Below are 16336 nucleotides of genomic sequence, written 5' to 3' on the forward strand. Positions count from 1 at the left end.
GGGAAAGAGACTGACATCCATAGGGCATACCATTTTGTCCACCTGACTCCCATAAGCCATTATTTTGATTGATGAGCCATGGTGAAATTTTGGGTCCCAACATATTAACATAAATTTTGGGCCAGTGTCAAGTAATCCTTGATAGGTCTGGGTATTTCTTATTCCTCAGTGAAGCCACTCTACTCTATGGGCATAGGTCCCTTTCGGGAAAGATTTGGTGGAAAATCTACAAGGTGTGTTTATATTAATTGTGCAGGACACTTCCTCAAGGAGACTTGGCCTCCCTTTCAGTCAAGGGGCTCTTGATCTTTGAATTGACATTGGTTTGGGAACTAGTTGATAGACTGTGATGCTCCACTGTGTTGACTCAAGTCAGGTGATAGATGCAGTGTTAGCTCTGATGTGACACAGAGTGATTCACCTGGTGGTTATTTCCTCAGTTCTCTAATGTAAAATTAGAATAGATATGCCTAGTGACTGGTAGAATCCCCCACAGTGGTTCCCTAACATATGGGTCATATGGTAGCAAGTATTAAATAAAAGCCCCTAGAATTTCTTCTCCTTTTTGAGATCAGTTCAGTTCAGTTCAGTTGTTCAGTCATGTTAGACTCTTTGTGACCCCGTCAACAGCAGCATGCCATTCCTCCCTGTCCATCACCAAATCCCGAAGTCCACCCAAATTCATGTCCATTGAGTCAGTGATGCCATCCAACCATCACATTCTCTGTCATCCCCTTCTCCTTCTGCCCTCAATCCCTCCCAGCATCAGGGTCTTTTCAAATGAGTCAGCTCTTTGCATCAGATGGCCAAAGTATTGGAGTTTCCGCTTCAACATTAGTCCTACCAATGAACACCCAGGACTGATCTCCTTTAGAATGGACTGGTTGGAACTCCTTGCAGTCCAAGGGACTCTCAAGAGTCTTCTCCAACACCACAGTTCAAAAGCATCAATTCTTCTGTGCTCAGCTTTCTTTATAGTCCAACTCTCACATCCATACATGACCACTGGAAAAACCATAGCCTTGACTAGACAGACCTTTGTTGACAAAGTAATGTCTCTGCTTTTTAATATGCTATCTAGGTTAGTCATAACTTTCCTTCCGAGAAGTAAGAGTTTCTTAATTTCATGGCTGCAGTCACCATCTGCAGTGATTTTGGAGCCCCCCAAAATAAAGTCTGACATCGTTTCCACTGTTTCCCCATCTATTTCCCATGAAGTGATGGGACCAGATGCCATAATCTTCGTTTTCTGAATGTTGAGCTTTAAGCCAACTTTTTCACTCTCCTCTTTCACTTTCATCAAGAGGCTCTTTAGTTCTTCTTCGCTTTCTGCCATAAAGGTGGTGTCATCTGCAAATCTGAGATTATTGATATTTCTCCCAGCAATCTTGATTCCAGCTGTGCCTCCTCCAGCCCAGCGTTTCTCTGCATATAAATTAAATAAGCAGGGTGACAATATACAGCCTTAACGTACTCCTTTTCCTATTTGGAACCAGTCTGTTGGTCCATGTCTGGTTCTGACTATTGCTTCCTGACCTGCATACAGGTTTCTCCAGAGGCAGGTCAGGTGGTCTGGTATTCCCATCGTTTTCAGAATTTTCCAGTTTATTGTGATCCACATATTCAAAGGCTTTGGCATAGTCAATAAAGCAGAAATAGATGTTTTTCTGGAACTCTTTTGCTTTTTCAATGATCCAGCAGATGTTGGCAATTTGATCTCTGGTTCCTCTGCCTTTTCTAAAACCAGCTTGAACATCTGGAAATTCATAGTTCATTAATTGCTAAAGCCTGGCTTGGAGAATTTTGAGCATTACTTTACTAGTGTGTGAGATTAATGCAATTGTGAGGTAGTTTGAGCATTCTTTGGCATTGTCTTTCTTTGTGATTCAAATGAAAACTGACCTTTTCCAGTCCTGTGTTTTCCAAATGTGCTGGCATATTGAGTGCAGCACTTTCACAGCATCATCTTTCAGGATTTGAAATAGCTCAACTGGAATTCTATCTCATTTACTATTCCTTTTCGAGATAGTAAGTGAGAAACAATGTCGCTTTACTATGGGAATTATAGAGATGAATAGCACCTAAAAAACCTAAAGAAGTGGGGATGATAATACCCATCACATTGCTATTTAATTCCTTCACTTTGGCTGCAAATAAATCAGATGTATGTTAGAGAATGATCATGGGCTGTTGTAAACTTAATCTGATTGTGATGCCAATTGCTATTGCTTTCCCATATGTAGTGTCTCTAAGGGAACAAAATCCACATAGCATATAACACTTGGTTCATAGTTATTGACCTGGATGACTTTTTATCCATACAGTTTTTAAGGACAACCAGAAGCAGTTGCTTTTACCTGGAAGGCCCAGTAGTGTATTTTCAGTCTTACTTCGGGGCTATGACAATTTTACTGCTCCCTATCATACTATAGGGGCTTCCCTGGTAGCTCAGCTGGTAAAGAATCTGCCTGCAATGGGAGACCCTGATTCAATTCCTGGGTTGGGAAGATCCCCTGGAGGAGGGCATGGCAACCCATTCCAGTATTCTTGCCTGGAGAATCCCATGGACAAAGGAGCCTGGTGGGCCCCAGTATATGGGGGTCACAAAGAGTCAGACACTACTGAGCAACTAAGCACAGCACATCATACTATAGACCACAGAAATCTTGCTTGTCATGACATTTCATACAACATCATATATACTAGTGTATTGATGATATTTTACAAATTGGACTTGTTGAACAGAAAATAGCAATTTGGCAAAACTAATACAATTATGTAAAGTTTAAAAAATAAAATAAAATAAAAAAAAAAAAGAAAATAGCAATTATTTTAGATGTCTTAGAATAAGATGGTGAGTTCTAATTCTGTATCAGTCAAGGCCCAACTAGACAAATGCTGCTTGATGAAGGGAAAGGCTACCCACTCCAGTATTCTGGCCTGGAGAATTCCATGGACTGTATAGTTGATGGGGTCGCAAAGAGTTGGACATGACTGAGCAACATTCACTTTCACTTTATAATTTGAATAAGGAGTTTAATATAAAGAATTAGTAACTGTTACAATGGAGAAGGGAATGGCAACCCACTCCAGTATTCTGGCCAGGAGAATCCCATGGACAGAAAAGCCTGGCGGCTACAGTCCGTGGGGTCACAAAGAGTCGGACAGGACTGAGCAACTAACACACACACACAACTCTTGCAAGGAACTGGAGCAATGAGAATATTGGATAGCAACTAAGATAATCCTGAAGAATACAGGAATAGCAAATCCAGCCACTATCCCTAGGGCTAATATAGGGTATTACGGGGAACAGATTTTCTCTACAGTTTTTAGTGATCCTATAAAAATCTCAGTTTCCTGAACCATGGAAATGCATAAGCTATCAGGGTAGAAGGTTTGCTTTCATTTCCCCTAGGAACATTTTACTTCTTTCAGTGAAGATTAGAACTGAGGCCATCTGCTTCTGTAATGGTGGAGCTAATTATTTCCTTACAATAAGCTTCTCTTATCTTCCCAAGAGTCAGATGGTTTTAGGTAAGGCACCTTTTTGTTGTTGTTTAGTCCCTAAGTCAGGTCTGCTCTTTGCAAGCCCATGGATTGCAGCACACAAGGCTTCCCTGTCCTTCACTATCTCCCAGGGTTTGCTCAAACTCAAGTCCTTTGTGTTGATGGTGTCATCCAACCATCTCATCCTCAGTCTGCCTTCTCCTCCTTCTGCCTTTAATCTTTCCCAGGATCAGGGTCTTTTCCAATGAGTCAGCTCTTCACATCAGGTGGCCAAAGTATTGGAGCTTCAGCTTTAACATCAACCTTCCAATGAAAATTCAGGGTTGACTTCCTTTAGGACTGTCTAGTTTGATCTCTTTGCTGTCCAAGAAACTCTAGAGTCTTCTCCAACACCATAGTTCAAAAGCAACAATTCTTCAGTGCTCAGCCTTGTTTATGGTCCAACTCTCACATCTGTACTTGACTACTGGAAAAACCATAGCTTTGACTATATGGACTTTTGTCAGCAAAGAGATGTCTCTGCTTTTTAATATGCTGTCCAGGTTTGTCATAGCTTTTCTTCTAAGGAGTAAGCATCTTTTAACTTCAGGACTGCAGTCAGTGTCTTCAGTGATTCATTATCTCTCTGCTTGTTTACATTTCAAAAGGGGTGGAGCCTGGAACCATGAGGAAATCTCTAGGTTGTTAAAGCCATAGACACTCTATCTTCTTCCTGGAGAGATTTATTTACATAACAAAGGATTAGAGTAAGGATTCTTTGCATTCTGTCTCCAAGGAGATACTCAGAAGGAGAAGGAAGAAAAATAATCTCTTTCTCCTGTATAAAGGGAAGACTTTTATATTTTTCCATCACTTGAATACAGAGTTATGCTGCCATTTGTGTAGGATGTATTTCCCATCTGGCTCTTATCACATCACTCTGCAGGGTTGCAAATGTGGAGGGACTAATGATCCAATGCTATTCTGACTGTTGACTGTGTGGTGAGCATAATAAGAAATCTGCTCTGATTTAGAAATTTCATTCAAAAAAAATTGGTAATAATGAATGTTAAAAATCAACAACACTCAAAGAAGAGACAACCTTTCCTGCATAAGGGTTATTATCCATACCTTATTGGAGAGGCCACAACATCAACCCACTGTATGATAGAGACAGTGCAGTGTGCTAAGCTGGGAGAATTTAGATGAAATCAACACTTTGGAACATGCTAGAAATCTGTCCTCTATTGTACTGGGGAAAGCTATTCTGAAGATGCTGTCTTGCTGGAGATGCTATACTATGCAAAGAGCCATCCTAAAGTAAATTGTTTATTTCTAGGTGCTGTTGATTGCCATGCACTGCAGAGCTGGAGTATCTGCCCATGTTGCAGGAACTTGGTGCTGGAGAAGCCAAGTCATGCTGAAGAAAACTGCCAAATGAAGCACAGTGGAAATGTGAAGGAAGGTCCCTTGCTCCTGCAATGTGTCTAATAGTGTCCTGAATTGACAAAGCTTAGCATTGTACCAGCTGTCAGGAGCCCAGCTCAGTTTCTTCAGAGCAAGCAATGAAGGCAAATTTGAAGTTGAAGGGAAATACATTGATAAATGGCACACAAAGAAAAATGTAAAATCAATTATGTATTGTTTCTTCCACTCAGAAGGGAGTAACTACTGCTCTACTAGGCCTTTCATCATAAAAAAAAATTAATAAAGTGGGAAAAGCATGCAAATCAATTGTTTGCAGATTTGAGACAATAGGCAGTGAAAGACTGTGATTATGGAGAGACTAAAAACATGAAAGTTAAGCTTCATAATTCCCTGGCCTTGTGTCTAAAGGCTCTTTGCAAAACATGACATAGTGAAGGGGAGTATAAGAAGAAGACATGGTTTTACTGGGCTGAAGAGACAAAAATTGAAATTTAGAGATGGAGTATGGCTGGTACATGTGGGTCAGAGTAGAAGAGAAGAGGAAGCTCCACAGAATAAAAGCTGCAGAACGATACATAAGTATCTCTTGGTCTGTTCAGTTCAGTTCAGTCACTCAGTTGTATCCGACTTTTGCGACCCCATGAATCGCAGCACGCCAGGCCTCCCTGTCCATCACCAACTCCTGGAGTTCACTCAGACTAACGTCCATCGAGTCAGTGATGCCATCCAGCCATCTCATCCTCTGTCGTCCCTTTCTCCTCCTGCCCCCAATTCCTCCCAGTATCAGAGTCTTTTCCAATAAGTCAACTCTTTGCATGAGGTGGCCAAAATACTGGAGTTTCAGCTTTAGCATCATTTCTTGGTCTGTAGCAGAATACTAAGCTATGCATATGCAGAGCCAGACATTAAAAGGCTGGCATAGAATAATTAAGGGGATCAGATCAGATCAGATCAGTCGCTCAGTTGTGTCCGACTCTTTGCGACCCCTTGAATCGCAGCACGCCAGGCCTCCCTGTCCATCACCAACTCCCGGAGTTCACTCAGACTCATGTCCATCGAGTCAGTGATGCCATCCAGCCATCTCATCCTCTGTCGTCCCCTTCTCCTCTTGCCCCCAGTCCCTCCCAGCATCAGAGTCTTTTCCAATGAGTCAACTCTTCACATGAGGTGGCCAAAGTACTGGAGTTTCAGCTTTAGCATCATTCTTTCCAAAGAAATCCCAGGGCTGATCTCCTTTAGAATGGACTGGTTGGATCTCCTTGCAGTCCAAGGGACTCTCAAGAGTCTTCTCCAACACCACAGTTCAAAAGCATCAATTCTTTGGTGCTCAGCCTTCTTCACAGTCCAACTCTCACATCCATACATGACCACAGGAAAAACCATAGCCTTGACTAGATGGACCTTTGTTGGCAAAGTAATGTCTCTGCGTTTGAATATGCTATCTAGGTTGCTCATAACTTTCCTTCTAAGGAGTAAGTGTCTTAATTTCATGGCTGCAGTCACCATCTGCAGTGATTTTGGAGCCCCCAAAATAAAGTCAGACACTGTTTCCACTGTTTCCCCATCTAGGTTGGTCATAATTTTCCTTCTAAGGAGTAAGCATCTTTTAATTTCATGGCTGCAGTCACCATCTGTAGTGATTTTGGAGCCCAGGAAAATAAAGTCTGACACTGTTTCCACTGTTTCCCCATCTATTTCCCATGAAGTGATGGGACCAGATGCCATGATCTTCATTTTCTGAATGTTGAGTTTTAAGCCAACTTTTTCACTCTCCACTTTCCCTCTCATCAAGAGGCTTTTTAGTTCCTCTTCACTTTCTGCCATAAGGGTGGTGCCATCTGCATATCTGAGGCTATTGATATTTCTCCTGGCAATCTTGATTCCAGCTTGTGTTTCTTCCCGTCCAGCGTTTCTCATGATGTACTCTGCATATAAGTTAAATAAACAGGGTGACAATATACAGCCTTGATGTACTCCTTTTCCTATTTGGAACCAGTCTGTTGTTCCATGTCCAGTTCTAACTGTTGCTTCCTAACCTGCATAAAGATTTCTCAAGAGGCATATCAGGTGGTCTGGTATTCCTATCTCTTTCAGAATTTCCCACAGTTTATTGTGATCCACACAGTCAAGGGCTTTGGCATAGTCAATAAAGCATAAATGGATGTTTTTCTGGAACTCTCTTGCTTTTTCTATGATCCAGCAGATGTGGGCAATTTGATCTCTGGTTCCTCTGTCTTTTCTAGAACCAGCTTGAACATCAGGAAGTTCACAGTTCACATATTGCTGAAGCCTGGCTTGGAGAATTTTGAACATTACTTTACTAACTTGTGAGATGAGTGCAATTGTGAGGTAGTTTGAGCATTCTTTGGCATTGTCTTTCTTTGGGATTGGAATGAAAAATGACCTTTTCCAGTCCTGTGGCCACTGCTGAGTTTTCCAAATTTGCTGGCATATTGAGTGCAGCACTTCCACAGCATCATCTTTCAGGATTTGGAATAGCTCAACTGGAATTCTATGACCTCCACTAGCTTTGTTCGTAGTGATGCTTTCTAAGGCCCACTTGACTTCACATTCCAGGATGTTTGGCTCTAGGTCAGTGATCACACCATCGTGATTATCTGGGTCATTAAGATCTTTTTTGTACAGTTCTTCTGTGTATTCTTGCCATCTCTTCTTAATATCTTCTGCTTCTGTTAGGTCCATACCATTTCTGTCCTTTATCGAGCCCATCTTTACATGAAATGTCCCTTGGTTATCTCTGATTTTCTTGAAGAGATCCCTAGTCTTTCCCATTCTGTTGTTTTCTTCTATTTCTTTGCATTGATCACTGAGGAAGGCTTTCTTATCTCTTCTTGCTATTTTTTGGAACTCTGCATTCAGATGTTTATATCTTTCCTTTTCTCCTTTGCTTTTCACTTCTCTTCTTTTCACAGCTATTTGTAAGGCCTCTCCAGACAGCCATTTTTCTTTTTTGCATTTCTTTTCCATAGGGATGGTCTTGATCCCTGTCTCCTGTACAATGTCACAAACCTCATTCCATAGCTCATCAGGCACTCTATCAGATCTAGGCCCTTAAATCTATTTCCTGCTTCCACTGTATAATCATAAGGGATTCGATTTGGGTCATCCCTGAATGGTCTAGTGGTTTTCCCTACTTTCTTCAATTTAACTCTGAATTTGGCAATAAGGAGTTCATGGTCTGAGCCACAGTCAGCTCCTGGTCTTGTTTTTGTTGACTGTATAGAGCTTCTCCATCTTTGGCTGCAAAGAATATAAGGTAAACAGAGGTTCTGAAGTTTGCACTTGGCTGTGAGACATTGGTGTTTGACCAACTAGAGAAGAGAAGCTTAACTGAACAAACTGGGTCCTCAATGGAGACCCTAGTAAGACTATACCTTCAGGATAAAGCCATGCTAACCCTAAAGTAAAGACTAATGAGTCCTGCCCTATCAAACAGAGAACTCCATCAAGTCAAGCTCAATAGGATCCACAATTAACCTATATACGTAACAGAACAAAGTTCATCGTTTTTTAAAGGTATAAAAGGAAAAAAATACAGCAAGCTACACATAAAATTCAAAATCTCTAGCATTTACTAAACTACTTGGTGTATGAAGAAGCAGACGAATATCAATTATAGTAAGAAGAAAATCAGAAGAAAGAGATATAGACATGAAAGAGGAGATGGAATTAGGCAAGGTTGCTAAAACATTTACAAATATTATATATGCTCAAGGATTAAAAGAAAGCACGAAGGTAATGAGAAGAATGAAAGGTGTAAAAGAACCAAATGAACCTCCTGTATATAAAAGATTGTATTATGTGCAAAGAACATTTTTAATTCAGTTTGGTCACTCAGAGGTGTCCAATTCTTTTCGACCCCATGGACTGCAGCACGCCAGGCCTCTCTGACTATCACCAACTCCCGGAGTTTACTCAAACTCATGTCTATTGAGTTGGTGATACCATCCAGCCATCTCATCCTTTGTCATCCCCTTCTCCTTCTGCCTTCAATCTCTCCCAGCATCAGGGTCTTTTCCAATGAGTCAGTTCTTCACATCAGGTGGCCAAAGTATTGAAGTTTCAGCTTCAGCATCAGTCTTTCCATTGAATATTCAGGACTGATTTCCTTTAGGATGGACTGGTTGGATCTCCTTGCAGTCCAAGGGACTCTCAAGAGTCTTCTCCAACACCACGGTTCAAAAGCATCAATTCTTCTGTGCTCAGCTTTCTTTATAGTCCAACCCGCACATCCATACATGACTACTGGAAAAACCACAGCCTTCACTAGACAGACCTTTGTTGGCAAAGTAAATATCTCTGCTTTTTAATATGCTGTCTAGGTTGGTCAAAACTTTTCTTCCAAGGAGCAAGTGTCTTTCAATTTCATGGCTGCAGTAACCATCTCCAGTGATTTTGTACTCCCCCCAAAATAAGTCTCTCACTGTTTCCCCATTTATTTGCCATAAAGTGATGGGATCGGATGCCATGATATTAGTTTTCTGAATGTTGAACTTTAAGCCAACTTTTTCACTCTCCTCTTTCACTTTCATCAAGAGGCTCTTTAGTTTTTCTTCGCTTTCTGCCATAAAGGTGATGTCATCTGCATATCTGAGTTTACTGAACTTTCTCCCAGCATTGTTGATCCAGCTTGTGCTTCATCCAGTCCAGCACTTCCCATGATGTACTCTGCAAATAAATTAAATAAGCAGGGTGACAATACACAGCCTTGATGTACTCCTTTCCCAATTTGTAAGCAGTCTGTTGTTCCATGTCCAGTTCTAACTGCTTCTTCCTGACTTGCATTTTGCAGAATATTTTGCAGAATAGATTAATAGTAGATTAATAACTGTCTTTCATTGATTTTTCTCTACTGATTTCTTGTTTTCAACTTCATTGATATCTTTAATAATCATTATTTATTTTCTTCCACTTTAGGTTTAATTTGCCTTTTTTCTCCCTAGTTTCCTTAGTTGGAAACTTACATTATTGATTTTAGGTCTGCTTTCTTTACTAAGATATGTATTCAATGCTATAATTTTCTCTCTGAGCACTGTTGTTACTGAATCCCACTTTGATGTTTTATTTTCATTTAGTTCAAAATATTTTCAAATTTATCTGGAGATTTCTTCTTTGACCTATGCCGTATAATTATAATTATGACTTAAAATTTTTAATGTCAATATGTTTATTCAAGAAGAAGCAAAATATAGCTGCATTTGGGAAAAACGTTTTCTTAAGAAATTTGTTGAGTATCTGCCATATGCAGATTTGTACTAGGTACTAATAAGTCTTTGAAAGTGTAAAGGAAAGTGTTGGCCACTCAGTTGTGTCCAATGTTGTATGAGCCAATGGACTGTAGCCCACTAGGCTTGTCTGTCCGTGGGATTCTCCGGGCAAGAATACTGAAGTGGGTTGCCATTCCCTTCTCCAGGAGATCTTACCAACTCAGGGATTGAACCTGGTCTCCTGAATTGCAGGCAGATTCTTTACCATCTGAGCCACATTAATAGCAAGATCACTAATGGCAGAAAGTGAAGAACTAAAGAGCCTCTTAGTAAGAGTGAAAAAGGAGAGTGAGAAAGCTGGCTTGAACTCAACATTAAAAAAACTAAGATCATGGCATACAGTTCCATTACTTCATGACAAATAGAAGGGAAAAAAGTAGAAGCAATGACATATTTTATTTTCTCGGCTTCCAAAAATACTGCAGACAGTGACTGCAGCCATGAAAGTAAAAGACACTTGCTCCTTTAAAGAAAAGCAATGACAAACTTAAAGAGTGTTTTAAAAAGCAGAGACATCAGTTTGCTGACAAAGATCTGTATAACCAAAACTGTGGTTTTTCCAGTTATGTACGGATGTAAGAGTTGAACCATAAAGATGGCTGAGCACCAAAGAATTGATGGTTTTGAATTGTGGTGCTGGAGAAGACTCTTGAGAGTCCTTTGGACTGCAAGAAGAACAAACCAGTCAGTCCTAAAGAAAATTAACCCTGACTATTCATTGGAAGGACTGTTGCTGAAGCTGAAGCTCTAATATTTTGGTCACCTGATGTGAAGAGCTGGCTCTTTGGAAAAGACCCTGATTTGGGGAAAGATTGAAGGCAAAAGAAAAAGAGGCCAGCATAGGATGCAGTGGTTAGGCAGCATCACTGACTCAATGGACATGAATCTGAACGAACTCCTAGAGCTAGTGGAGGACAGAGGAGCTTGGTATGCTATAGTCCATGGGATCCAAAGAGTCAGACACGACTTAACGACTGAGTAACAACAACAGGCAAGATTTTAAACTTAAACAGAAACATTAAATTATCAAATTTAAATTTGTTACAATTAAGATATGAAAGTTTAATGGTGGCAAACACGGTCTGCAGAATTAGCAACTTAGTGCATTTTCCCCCTAACAGGATGCTGACTCCACAGCCTCATGAAATATCAGCAGCTTCCATGTCATCCTCAGACTACACTCTGTGAAGCAGAAGTTATCTGTAAGACTGCTCTTAGCTCTGGATTTTGGGTAGCAGTAAGGGTATATTTTCTCCAGAGAAGACCAGGCCAGAAAGGGAGGGTTAATATATGAGGCTTTAGGTTCCAAATGGAAGCACCATTTAAATCTTCTCTTTAAGAAATTAAGGAAACAATTTCATTCACCATTGCAACGAAAAGAATAAAATACTTAGGAATTTACCTAAAGAAACTAAAGACCTATATATAGAAAACTATAAAAAACTGGTGAAAGAAATCAAAGAAGACACTAATAGATGGAGAAATATACCGTGTTTGTGGGTCGGAAGAATCAATATAGTGAAAATGAGTATATACCCAAAGCAATCTATAGATTCAATGTAATCACTATCAAGCTACCAATGGTATTTTTCACAGAGCTAGAACAAATAATTTCACAATTTGTATGGAAATACAAAAAAAATCTGAAATAGCCAAAGCAATCTTGAGAAAGAAGAATGGAAATGGAGGAATCAACCTGCCTGACTTCAGGCTCTACTACAAAGCCACAGTCATCAAGACAGCATGGTACTGGCACAAAAACAGAAATATAGACCAATGGAACAAAACAGAAAATCCAGAGATAAATCCACACACCTATGGACACCTTATCTTTGACAAAGGAGGCAAAAATATACAATGGAGAAAAGACAATCTCTTTAACAAGTGGTGCTGGGAAAACTGGTCAACCACTTGTAAAAGAATGAAACTAGAACACTTTCTAACACCATACACAAAAATAAACTCAAAATGGATTAAAGATCTAAATGTAAGACCAGAAACTATTAAACTCCTAGAAGAGAACATAGGCAAAACACTCTCTGACATAAATCACAGCAGGATCCTCTACAACCCATCTCCCAGAATATTGGAGATAAAAGCAAAAATAGACAAATGGGACCTAATTAAAATTAAAAGCTTCTGCACAACAAAGGAAACTATAAGCAAAGTGAAAAGACAGCCTTCAGAATGGGAGAAAATAATAGCAAATGAAGCAACTGACAAAGGACTAATCTCAAAAATATACAAGCAACTCCTACAGCTCAATTCCAGAAAAATAAACGACCCAATCGAAAAATGGGCCAAAGAACTAAACAGACATTTCTCCAAAGAAGACATACAGATGGCTAACAAACACATGAAAAGATGCTCAACATCACTCATTATCAGAGAAATGCAAATCAAAACCACAATGAGGTACCATTTCACGCCAGTCAGAATAGCTGCAATCCAAAAGTCTACAAGCAATAAATGCTGGAGAGGGTGTGGAGAAAAGGGAACCCTCTTACACTGTTAGTGGGAATGAAAAGTAGTACAGCCACTATGGAGAACAGTGTGGAGATTCCTTAAAAAACTGGAAATAGAACTGCCTTATGACCCAGCAATCCCACTACTGGGCATACACACCGAGGAAACCAGAGTTGAAAGAGACAAGTGTACCCCAATGTTCATCGCAGCACAGTTTATTATAGCCAGGACATGGAAGCAACCTAGATGTCCATCAGCAGACAAATGGATAAGAAAGCTGTGGTACATATATACAATGGAATATTACTCAGACATTAAAAAGAATACATTTGAATCAGTTCTGATGAGGTGGATGAAACTGGAGCCTATTATACAGAGTGAAGTAAGCCATAAAGTAAAACACCAATACAGTATACTAACGCATGTATAAGGAATTTAGAAAGATGGTAACGATAACCCTGTATGCGAGACAGCAAAAGAGACACAGATGTATAGAACAGTCTTTTGGACTCTGTGAGAAAGGGAGAGGGTGGGATAATTTGGGAGAATGGCATTGAAACATGTATAATATCATATAAGAAATGAATCGCCAGTCCAGGTTTGATGCAGGATACAGGATGCTTGGGCTGATGCACTGGGATGACCCAGAGGGATGGTAGGGGAGGGAGGTGGGAGGAGGGGCTCAGGATGGGGAACACGTGTATAACCGTGGTGGAGTCATGTTGATGCATGGCAAAACCAATACAATATTGTAAAGTAATTAACCCCTAATTAAAATAAATAAATTTATATAAAAATAAAGTAAATTGGCATAAAAAATCTTCTTGTTAAATAGGAGGTGATACAATATGCTGGGTGTGAAGATGAAGAATGAGGTTGGGGTACTGAGAACAGGGGGGACTGGGGGATCCCTGATGGGTAGTTCAGTGGGGGCATGGTGTGCAAAGAAGAAATGAACTGAAGGATGACATCCAGCAGACTGAGGACAGGGCTGTCCAAGTCTTTCTTTGGGACCAGTGACATGGGAAGGAGAGACCAATAGAATCCAGTGCATGGAGTCCTCAGCTTCACACTTTAGATGTGGGTAAATCAGAGTTCACAGCCAATGATGTTACAATATATGAGACTGACAACAAGAACAAAAAATACTCTAAAAAAGATGTTTTATTTCACTCTTAGGAAGAGGGGACAAGGGCTTCCCTTGTAGCTCAGTAGGTATAGAATCTGCCTGCAGTGCAAGAGACCTGGGTTCAATCCCTGGGTCAGGAAGATCCCCTGGAGAAGGAAATGGCCATCCACTCCAGTATCCTTGCCTGGAAATCCCATGGACAGAGGAGCCTGGTGGGCTACAGTCCATGGGGTCTCAAAGTCAGGCACGACTGAATGATTAACACTTTTCAAGAGAGGGAGAGGTTCTTATGTGTATGTAGAGATGATGATGAAGGAGATTCAGTGCAATGAAGGGCATAACTGAAACTTTAAAAGGGAATTTATAATTAATCTATACTGGTGGAGGAACTGTAAGCCTCTGGATTTCAAACAATAGATTTACATTTCTTTGTATTCACCTCAGCACCTAGCAATGCTTAGATACGTAGTGAGTACTCAGAAAGCAGGAGGAAGGGAGGAAGATGGAGGACATTGTTCTAGGGAATGAATGTTCTGAGCAGGATAAGAGAAGCCAACATGAATGCTCTAAGAGTCTGTCCCACAGCCCACAGGCCAGAATTCACGGATGCCTTCCCATGGCTAACGAGAATCTAGCAGTGACAATAGGAAGGTCAAGCAGAGCTGTACTTTGACAGTGAAGCAAGAACCTCCAAACTTGGGCTCCTGAGACCTGAGCTTAACAGCTCATTCATTTTTTCTTTATTCTGACTCTTATCTGGACTTGAATGCTGTCACATGATTCTGGATCTTCTCATTCCTGGAATCTGGGCTACAGAGGTTGGGATGTATGCAATAACCAATATTTAAAATAATTAATCACCCTTGATTTCTCAGACAAGGGTCATTCCCTTCCTCCCTTATTGAAGCCAGGCACTTGGCACCTGTTTGCAGAAGTGAAAAATCTTTCAAAGATTATTGGTGACTTTGCAACACCCTCCACCTCCCAGTCTATATATGTAAACCTGGAAAGGTTTGAGCTTTGTGACAGGAGCTCCAACTCACAGGTGGGAAACTTAATACCACTTTGTGAGGGGGCTGTGTTGCATGTGCCCACACTGATGTTGGCCTTCAGCTTTGCTCAGACAAATAGGAGAGGTGGTAGAGTGGGCTGGAAGACATTCAGGAAAGAGGGAAACAATTGCTCATAGAAGGTTTTCATCCATTCTTTTCCCACCAGACATTTTATTGGTTAAATGTTTTCCTGCTTTTGTCTTTTTTTTTTTTTTGGATAGATAAGAAGGGAATTTTGTCCCCTAAAGAATCTATTACTTGCTTCCTGAGTTTGGTTCTATAGCTGGGGGAAACTCTGGCAGAAACATTCTTTTATGTTGAGCCTTCACTGACTTCTCCCTTAACTTCAGGTGCCTTTTCTCTAGTTTTTCCAGCAAGGACGGTGAGTTAGTTCTTATGAGGTCTAGTATTGGAGAATACCGCTTGTACCATAGTGTTACAATATTGCCCGTGAAATCATCCAAACCTTAGCATTCCAGTGCTCATGAGCACTGGTGCTGGGAGTCCCCCTGGCCCACTGATGGGCTCTAGTCAGTGGGAAGGCTTTGGTGAGGAAGGGTCTCTGGCAGGGACACTTTGTGGGGTGCTTACCCCAACACCATCTTGGGACAGGAGCAGGATTCCTATGGGTTCCATAAGGGTCAATCTTTGTGGAAGTGATTAGAGATTTGACTGTCTGGGATTCTACTTTGTGTGTATTTGAGATAAATTTCCAGCGCTGATATTCTAGGGTAGTAGAAAAGAGTTTATCTTTGAATTCTGGTTGAAATGTTTTGTTTCACCAAACCCCTTTCACAAACTGGGAAATAAATATGACTGACATTTGAATGGCATTGTTACTAGAACATCATCCTTAAATTTCTAATACTTCTTTTGAGTTTCTTATGTTTCAAGTTGCCCATTAAACTCAGTTAATTTCTTAAATGCTCTGCTGAGCTTGTGAAATGTTTTTTCCTAAACAGAAGTCTTTCATGTATAATTATTAAGCTCTTCATGAATCAGTTCTTTATCACCCTGAGCAAAGGAACATTAAGGAGTAAACCAAAACACATTTTGAACATCCAGAATGATGTCACAAAATAAATCTGTGCTTTACAATGTGTTTGCATTATTTTCATCTGGTATTAGTTTGCTAAGAATTTCATCATGACTGGATGCTGAATTTCATAAATGGCTTTTTCTGCATGCATTGAGATGATGACACAATTTTTATTTCTGTAATTGTGGTGAAATGAATTGATTGTTAAAGTGTCAAACCAATTTTGTATTCCTGGAATATATCCAAAATGATTTTGATGTATTACCAGTTTTGAATATTACTGTTTTCATTGCCAGATTCTAGTTTAAGGTCATTCTCTCATAAAATAAGTTGGGGAGGGTGATGTCAGCAAGATGGTCAAATAAGACACCCTTCATTTATATCTCCCATTCAGCAACAATAATTTGGCATCCATCCTCAGACAAAAATGCCTTTGTGGGAGCTT

Source organism: Bubalus bubalis, chromosome 6 (genome assembly GCF_019923935.1).
Source record: "Bubalus bubalis isolate 160015118507 breed Murrah chromosome 6, NDDB_SH_1, whole genome shotgun sequence".
NCBI lineage: Eukaryota > Metazoa > Chordata > Mammalia > Artiodactyla > Bovidae > Bubalus > Bubalus bubalis.